General features: G+C 42.9%; 1 long non-coding RNA gene across 1 annotated transcript; it reads right to left on the bottom strand.

Annotated features, from left to right (window-relative positions):
* Positions 1–2,109: 2,109 nt before the first annotated feature.
* On the bottom strand, positions 2,110–9,462 carry LOC119400598 (uncharacterized). The gene is made up of 3 exons (XR_005185109.2): positions 9,366–9,462; positions 7,303–7,392; positions 2,110–2,449 (listed from the first exon to the last, which is right to left on the bottom strand). It is a non-coding gene; the product is annotated as an uncharacterized LOC119400598 (long non-coding RNA).
* Positions 9,463–9,777: the final 315 nt, after the last annotated feature.

Genomic DNA, 9,777 nt, shown 5'->3' with positions numbered 1-9,777 from the left:
ATTCTATAAGAATTCTCAGCTAAAGATTCGGGATCTTGTAGCCTGAAATCTGTGTTAGCAGTAGATAGCGTGGACGTATATGTAGGTCCGCAGGGGTTTGCAGCTGTTGAATGCCCACAGTATACTTCAAGATAACTCAAAATCATTACACATGAAAGCAGCTTTTAGAGCAGCATGCAGTGCGCACACTGATATCTTGATTTTTGTCGGTATTTCAATGTATTCTAATTTCTATATTCTATAGTTCCTAATTTCTATAGTTCCAATAAAATGAAATATATAAATCCGCGTGGTAATTCTCATTGTGGGATTTCGTTTGTATACTTCAGACGATGCGTTATGCTAGTGTCAAACGGTCATATTCAATTGGGATCGAACCCAATGAGTATGAAATTTCTTAACCGCGATAGGTTTTTTTCTGCAGGTTGCGCAATTAGACCGATCGGAACTGAGAAGCTGAGTATTCATGGTGTTCGATCCCAATCGAAAGTGCTACAAGTGACGGCTGAGTCAGTTCTTGGCAACGCAATATAACCAAGTTGTACGAGAATATACAAGAGCGAGGCGTCCCAGAGGTGTAGGTGTTTTATTTTACCGTACAGAGCAACTACGCCGCTCAAGTTGCAGGCTACATTTTAAGAATAAACACCAGTCAATAAAACTTGCAGAATGGGCAATGGAGAGTTTTGCGCGAGTGCCATCAACCATGTCAACGGCGCTAAGGCCGCAATATCTCCAACCTCTGCACGCAACTATGAAAAGTTTAGAGCGCGAAAGAAATATCTGTATTTATTGTTCGATCTAAAAATTTTCTTAGGAGGTTCATGTCGGTGAATATTGAATATTTCACATTAGTCGAGAGAAAAAATGACATTCTCCATAAAAAAAAGATAACTATTTCATCAAATTGAAAGATAAGCAATTGAGAATTTACTCAGGGAATTATTTGGGCCGGGGACACTCAACGCAAAAAAAATCTTGTCATGTCAGTTTGGTTTCGTTTGCGTGAAGGACCTGTGTGACTACTTTGTTTTTTTAAGGCTAGGGGAGGGAGGTGATGTTGACCGCAGTGTTATGCTCTGACATGCATTAAAAATGCGCTTATTCGCCGAGAAAGATTTTGAATGGCTGTCCAGCAACTGCTGTGTGCAGTAAGTGAGTTAACGAAAACCGGGTGCCGTAGTAGTCTGCCACTTGGCTTCGGGAAAGTAGACGGGCCAAGTATGAAAAATCGATATTTTCGGAGATGCAATGTTACTGTTTTTTTTCAATATGAATGTCCCCTTTCGTTGTCACAGCCTATTAGTGATATACACATTTTGCCATATTTCTTAGCTGTAGCAATGCATCGATGTAGCTGCTGTCTATGTAATGCAATTCAAAGTGAGAGACGCCGAGATACAAATATAGGCAAGTAATAGCAATAATACGTCCTAATCGACATAACCTAACTAGCTTGAACAACAACAAATTAAGAGATCATAACCACCCTCTAAGAGCGTCGAGGAGGCTCTGTGCATCCGTGATGTATTTATATGTGCGTCGTTATAAGGACTTTCATCTTTCTTGGTCTTCATAAATACTTAAAGGAGGAAATGAAATCTGAAATATAACAAACTTCGTATGCTTCCTAAGACGACTGCACAAGGCCAATAACTCCCCCCATTACCAAGGCAAAATACCTGATTGATAATGACATTGTAGCAAATAGAAAAAGCAAACAAAAATGTCGAGGAGAAAGGCATGTTGGCCATGAAGGATTTCCTCCATGAATTTCCATTTGCTTTGTTAAAAATGCCATTTAACGAAGCCTGAAGCACTCTATTGGATTCAGTGATGTTGAACGTAAGCATGACAAAGGAAGAGCACGTACAAAAATTGCTGAAAAGCATTTTTCATGGCGATGCGTATCGAAACGGAACGTACAGATTTCCTGCTTCAGCTTGTCTCTCTATATATGCAGCTTTCTTTTCGGCTGCAGTAAAAAAGATTGCAGCCTTCACCATTGTGAAGTGCAATTTCTGGATGCAGAAATCCGTAAATAAAAATCGATTCTAAAAAACTGGTTCGGCAAAAAGAAAGCAATCTGCGTCTATTATTTCCAGTGCTAATACGCTTGAGCAGTGCCGTCTTCCACATCGCAACATCTGTCACACAGTTACAAAGCTCGTGCGCTTCCTGAGTGCATCTGAAGCTATTGCTTCTTCGATAGGAGGCCTTTTCCAATACTTGTTGTTGATTTCTCTTTTGTCGAAGCGGACGAAGTAGTATCTTCTGTATCCTGCTTCTTCGACGTACCCAGCAGATTTCCAACCCCAGTTCCTCCTTTAGATGTGGACTCTTGGGTCGGAATGAGTCGTTTTGGCTGCTCCGATTCTTCGCTGGAAGGTTCGGCTTTAACACAGGTTCCATTCTTGCAGACCCTCTTAGTGTTGTTCACGGTCATCAGCTGCCATTTGAAAGGAGAAACACATCGTTAGGCACAGCTGGAATATGTCGTAGAGCTTAAAACACAAACGAGAAACGTAACAAGGGACAGGACTAGTGGTGCGCAATCTTTCAAATGTTTATTATCGCAAAAGCACGTCAAATATATACACAAAAAACACTGAAGATAACACGCATTAAATTGCAACGTGTTGTTCATGGAAGTAAGTCTTTTTGCTGCTATCATGCTCCGCGTGTGTATTCCCAACTAATCTGGCGGTTGTCAATAAAGCTAAATGCTGCCTCACTGAGGGCAATAGATGCAGAGCTCACGTGGGTGTCGTCAACTTAAGGGGAAGTTCGGGAACTTTAAGGACAACTATCTGCGACAGTGACGATTTAACGCTTAAAACGGCGCAATGACGACTGCCTCTAATTAACTGGGCATGTGCTCTCTCATCTCAGGGCATACGTATCTGAAGTGTTGTGTAGGTGAGGACACCTAGTTCTAATAAATGACCAAGCTAAGCTTTTTGATTTTAACGAGGCCTAAATTGGAAGCCACCCACAACAGGTCTTGATGACAGGCGATTACTCAGCAAATAATGTTTGATTATTTATCACTGTCTGTGTATGCGTCTGTAGAAATCTGTTTGAAGATTAGCAAAGCTTCAATTGGGCTAGTTGGTACGGCATAGTAGTGTAGATGCGCTGAGTGAAGCACAAACGAGAAACGTAACGAGGGACAGGACTAGTGGTGCGCAAACTTTCAACTGTTTAATTTCGCAAAAGCACGTCAAAGATATACACAAAAAACACTGAAGATAACAATGACTAAATTGCAACGTGTTGTTCATGGAAGCAAGTCATTTTGCTGCTATCATGCTCCGCGTGTGTATTCCTAACCAATCTGGCGGTTGTCAATAAAGTTAATGCTGCCTCACTGAGGGCAATAGATGCATAGCTCCACGTGCTATTGATGTGATTAAACATGAAAAATGCCTCCATAATTCCGCGTGTTCTTTTAGACCTGCAAAGCGCGAACGTCTGCGTTTGGCTAAAAATGGGATAACATCCGTATCTTGCGCAATGAGTAGCTAAGTGTTCTGGTGACTGCAGCATTTCTGTGGCGTAGCTATGTTCTCTTAATCTTGTGTTTATGCAACGCCCAGTCTGTCCAATATAGCATTTTCTGCACGTGAACGCATTTTGTAGACTACCCTTGTCACATTTTAAATTTTTTGCATTTTGATGTGCATTCTTTTCACGAGCGTAGATTCGGTGGAATCATTAACTTGTTTGCAAAGGCCTTTAAGTTTCAAAGGGGCAGAGACAACCTTTAGCGCCTGCTTTTCCCCAATCTTTTTAAGAGCATGACAAGTCTTGTGCATATATGGAACAGCACATATGTTCCTAGTTTTGCGTTTGTGCCTTCTTTTACTGCCAAGCAAACTTTTTAGGACCTTTTCAGCGACAGAAGCCATTAAGCGCCGGGTATCCGCTGTGCTAAGCTTCATGCTTGTTGCACGATACTATCATAGACCTTGTGGTCAGATCTTGTCTGACTGCCAGGAAGCATGAGGAAGCTATGGCCCTCTTGACGAGCTTCGTATGGACCCGAGTCGTACGGCAGCAGGGACTTATTGCTCCTAGTTTTTATATTCCCAGCATGTACGAGACTCTTGGAAAGTTAGCTGCAAATCTAAAAATTGCAAGCTGTCGTTTACTTGGCATCTCAACAGTGAATTCAGACCTTGGTGTGCCTGTCTGAACAATTCTAAGCATTGTCTTTTTTATATGTTCCGTAAAACACTCCCGCGGAAACAAACCAAAAATAATCCACGCAACGGAAGCATTTCACAGCCCCCGAAATGGCTAATTTTTCCTGCAAGTTCTGTCGCCTCTGGCTAAAAAATGTCGCATGTGCCGGGCCACCACAGCCTATGCAAATTCCCCTTTCTTGTTGGTGTACACCTGGACTGGAACTTGACAAACAGCGATTCTAGGTATAGCAAAAACATATTCAAGAAATCTGTGACTTTCACTCCGCACTGGTTCTGGAACTTGACCACTCCAAAAGCATCTTTGCGCTCTTCTACAGTTTGCAAAGCTGCACGTTGTGGAACGTTGTAGAAAAGATCTGTCACGTCGATGAAAGGCATTTCAATGGCTGTGCTTTGCTGAGAAAAATCAACAACTTCATCTGAGTTTTTTAACTTGGAGGGGTCATCCGATGGAAGCACTTCTAGTTGCTGTTGCCGGAAGAAGACTACGGCGCGTTGCCATGTTGTCCTGTCTTCCACAATTACCCTGAAAGGGTTACCATCTTTATGTGTTTTGACTGAGAAGAACGGTTTGAGTGTCAGCTGGGTAGCACTTTTAATTTCCTTGGGCAGTCTTTCCAACCGTGCTTTTTGACACATCTGTAAGGCTTTCCTCTTTATATCCCGGACCTTTCTGTGGTCTGCGTCGCAAGCTTCCTTGAAATTCTTACTGATGACCTTTCAATCTTACTCAAATTCTTACTCAAATGCCTTTCAGTCGACGTGACAGATCTTTTCTACAACGTTCCACAACGTGCAGCTTTGCAAACTGTAGAAGAGCGCATAGATGCTTTTGGAGTGGTCAGTTCCAGAACCAGTGCGGACTGAAAGTCACAGATTTCTTGAATATGTTTTCGCTATACTTAGAATCGCTGTTTGTCATGTTCCAAGACCAGGTGTACCCACAAAGAAAGGGAATTTGCATAAGCTCGTGTGCGGCCCCAGCACTATGCCACACTTTTTTAGCCAGAGGCGACAGAACTTTGCAGGAAAAATTAGCCACTTCGGAGGCTGTGAAATGCTTCCGTTACGTGGATTATTTCTTGGTTTGTTTCCCGCGGGATTGTTTTACGGAACATAAAAAAGACAAATGCTTAGAATTGTTCAGACAGGCACACCAAGGTCTTGAATTCACTGTTGTGATGCCCAGTAATGACAGCTTGCAATTTTTAGATTTGCAGCTAACTTTCCAAGAGTACCATACATGCTGGGAATATAAAACCATGAGCAATAAGTCCCTGCTGCCGAACGACTCAGGTCATACGAAGCTCGTCAAGAGGGCCATAGCTGTCTCATGCTTCACACTGGCAGTCAGAAGATCATGTGACCACAAGGTCAATGATAGTATCGTGCAACAAGCAACGAAGCTTAAGAACAGCGGATACCCGGCGTCTTTAATAGCTTCTGTCGCTGAAAAGGTCCTAAAAAGTTTGCTTGGCAGTAAGAAGGCACCAAAAGAAAACGAGCAAACTAGGATGAGTGTTGTTCCATATATGCACAAGGACTTCTCATGATCTCAAAAAGATTGGGGAAAAGCGTGGCGCTAAAGTGGTTTTCTCTGCCCTTTTGAAACTTAAAGGCCTTTGCAAACAAGTTAATGATTCCCCCGAAACTACGCTCGTGAAAAGGTGCACCATCAAACTTGCAAACAAATATTTAGAATGCGACGACGGCATAGTCTACAAATTTGTTCACGTGCGGAAATGCTATATTGGACAGACTGGACGTTGCATAAACACAAGATTAAAAGCATAGGTACGCCACAGAAATGCTGCAGTCACCAGGGCACTTAGCTACTCATTGCGCAAGATGCGGATTTGATCCAATTTTTAATCAAACGCAGACGTTGGCGCTTTGCAGGTCTAAAGAGCACGCGGAATTATGGAGGCATTTTTAATGTTTAAATCACACAATCACGTGAGCTCTGCATGTATTGCCCTCACTGAGGCAGCATTTAACTTTATTGACAACCGCCAGATTAGTTAGGAATACACACGCGGAGTATGATCGCAGCAAAATGACTTGCTTCCATGAACAGCACGTTGCAATTTAGTCATTGTTATCTTCAGTGTTTTTTGTGTATATCTTTGACGTGCTTTTGCGAAAACAAACAGCTGAAAGTTTGCGCACCACTAGTCCTGTCCCTTGTTACGTTTCTCTTTTGTGCTTCACTCAGTGCATCTACACTACTATGCCGTACCAACTAGCCCAAATTGAAGCTTTGCTAATCTTCAAACAGATTTCTACAGACGCATACACAGACAGTGATAAATAATCAAACATATTTGCTGAGTACTCGCCTGTCATTCATGACCTGTGTGGATGGCTTCCAATTTAGGCCTCGTTGAAATCAAAACGCTTAGCTTGGTCATTTATTAGAACTAGGTGTCCTCACCTACACAACACTTCAGACACGTATGCCCTGAGATGAGAGAGCACGTGCCCAGTTAATTAGAGGCAGTCGTCATTGCGCCGTTTTAAGCGTTAAATCGTCACCGTCGCAGATAGTTGTCCTTGAAGTTCCTGAACGTCCCCTTAAGTTGACGACAGCCATAAACTACCAGTAAAAGAGCCAACTTACACGTCGACTTGTATTCAGGTTTGTCATGCTTGTAAGTAAACTTCTTAAGGATACTCGCAGCAGCCTTTTCTTGCAAGTTTAATTCTCAAAGCAAATATCGATGACCGAAACGAAAAGTATTTCCTTTCCCTACATCATTAGTGTCGAAACGCAATAATCACTTGCCTGGTAGAACGAAAATAAACTTTTGAATAGTATTAACGTTCCGTATCCGTGATAGAGAGAATGCGAGGAGGAAAATAGCGTTGCACAACTCGGAAAAACAGTTTGGAAGCCAATATTTTATGGGTTTAGGGTTTCAGTTTTGTTTTCACCTTGTACAGCTGGAATCTCGACGTGCGCTAGAAAAAAAGCAATACGAATTTCATTAAACTGTGAGGGCAAACACTCATAGGCTCGCACTTCTGCATCTTTGAGGGCCCGATCGACATTTCGGAGTGACATGTGTAACAAAGCAGAAAAAATACTTACCCCACAGGCGATACCTTCAGGCTCAAATTCAATGCGCAGAGGCCAACTTTTGCAGATGTACCAGCATCTTCCACGATAGTATTTTGCCCACTGAACAGGACGAAAGAGGAGAGAAAGGGAACGCCCGTAATCTATTATGCCATTTGAATTGGATCGGAATCGCATACAATCTTATTAATACTACGGCAGTACATTACTTTTACTTCAAAATTCTGGTGGGGCAAATAACAAAGAAAATATTTATCTCGCCCTTCTCCTGATATATATATGGAGAGAGAGAGAACACTATCGAAAAGAGAGAACGCTTAATAGATACTTAAAACTGGAAAGCTTGACCGTAGTTCCTGAACAACGTAGACCACTCCATCCTTCAATAAAGACAGCGTGTATTGTGCCAATAAGTGTCCCTCTTTTTGACGCATTCCACATCAACTGACTTTGTTCCTTCGTCGCCCAAGACAGCCTTTGTAAGGACTGCACTTTATTCTCCTTTTAGCGTATGCTTGTTCCCACAATCCCCTAGGGACTTTTCCCTCTCCTCCCTTCACCCTACAGAATAGCAGTAAGGCGAATATAGGTTGGGGAATCATTCTGCTTTTCAATAAATAACTTTGTCACTCTTGCCGCTAAAAGCAGTGAAATAACTGCAGGCCATTTAGGTACTTTGATAGGATAGCGATTTCATTTGACTGCTTGTATTAGAGTCATAAGGCACGACGTATTGACGTCGCTTTTAATTTCAGCGTCCCTAAAACACTCCGACTGCAAAGACGAGAGAATGGCTTCTTTCTCGCTTTCACTGCCCTCCCACAGGTGCTGTCTCCTTCTCGCCACACATTTCTTCATAAAACACGCGGACAATGTCAGAACTAAGCGGCGAGGCTATAAGGATTTCGCGCTGTTCGGCTACAGGCTGCGATCTCCGCTTGCGCAGTCGAAAACGCACACAGCAAAGTGAAATTAGTTGACCGCACCCGATAGTCATGCGAGACAAAACAGAACGGGCGCGCGGCTGCATGGCAAAGCAAGGGAGCGCACAATTCACAACTCATATCCGCGTATGTGGACCAATTGAGATCTTATTTCGTCATGGCATCGCGTGAACAGACTGCTGGAGTCGCGAATTCGGTCGTAATGACAGGAAACAGCAGGAGAGAATAAGGCGCTCGTTCGTCGTATTTTCAAAAGTTGTTTAACGGCCCTTAACAAACCTGTTTATGCATGGAATTTACCCCACGAGCTCGTGTTCTCCATGCAACCTTCTGTGCCGGCATGATGGCATCTTTATCGGGCACCGTATTTCTTCTTTTTTTCATCTTTCAGTTTATTTCTCTTTAATGAATAAGCAGACAGCTTATCATAACTAGGACGCATTGAAGCAAAATGACACATGGACGAGCTGCGCTCTTGGAGCGACGTGTGCGAAGAAAATTCATGGCGTATAGTTTTAGCAGGAGCACCTCGCTGAAGCTTCTTCCTACCATTGTAAGCCCACGGTCTTGTCTCGGTTTTTTTTTCTTTTTTAGATGCAAGTGTACTTACCTACAGCTCTAGGGATTCTCAGTGACATTCTAGGACTCAATATTTGATGTTAATGTTCACATAGCGCTCTTTCTGCGTTTTACTGAGAAGGATAAGTGTCATTTAGTGAGCACGCACTCCTCCCCCCCCCCCTCCCCCCAACAACAACAAAAAAAAGCTTCATTGCGCCTCGTTTCTTCAAATTTTGCCCCTATTAACAATTTCCTGAAGAAAGCGAACACCAGAACTACAGCAAAGCACTGAGCCGCGAAGCACTGTAACTAATGAGAAGAGCGAGTGGATATTACACAGTAAGAGTTTGTGCAGCTTCATAGGGGCTAGCAGCGCGACACACAGAGCATTTTCTTTGCCCTTCAGCTGTGTCGGTCGCGCTGTTGAGCACTATGAATGTGACGGTTGATGCATGACGACCATTTCAACACGGCGGAAACGCTATCGAAGAAATCGCCTGTATACAAACTGAACTTAAATTGTCATAGATGGCTCGAAGTCACATATGTAAAGTTGGAGTCACTACTTACGGGAGGTAAGGGGGCCACCCTCTCACAGGTGCCTGGCTGCTCAGACTGTTGCTCTGGTTGCTGCTGCTCTGGACTGTTGGGTTGATCTAGAACTGAATAAAATGAGCATATGAGACGTTTCCTACAACTTATACCATTTTTAACAAATGTATATACGATGCCGGCTGTACAGCATTCTCTGAATTTGAGCAGATTTGCTTTGATTTAGCGACGTATATCGCGCAAGCCGAAAAAAAGCCAGGAATTTTAGTACAAATATAATAACGAGTCACTACAAGCAAATGTTACGTATACGTGGGATGTTGAGGGGCCATTCTAGAAACCTCGCATTGTCTATTTCTTGCAAATAATGCTTGGTTCAAAAACGAATCGGTTTCTCGTGGTCGGCATGCCATTCGTGCAATCCTGAGCA

This window comes from Rhipicephalus sanguineus, chromosome 7 (assembly GCF_013339695.2).
Source record: "Rhipicephalus sanguineus isolate Rsan-2018 chromosome 7, BIME_Rsan_1.4, whole genome shotgun sequence".
Lineage (NCBI taxonomy): Eukaryota > Metazoa > Arthropoda > Arachnida > Ixodida > Ixodidae > Rhipicephalus > Rhipicephalus sanguineus.
The sequence above is the reverse complement of the archived record's forward strand: the minus strand, read 5'-3'. Positions and strand labels throughout refer to the sequence as shown.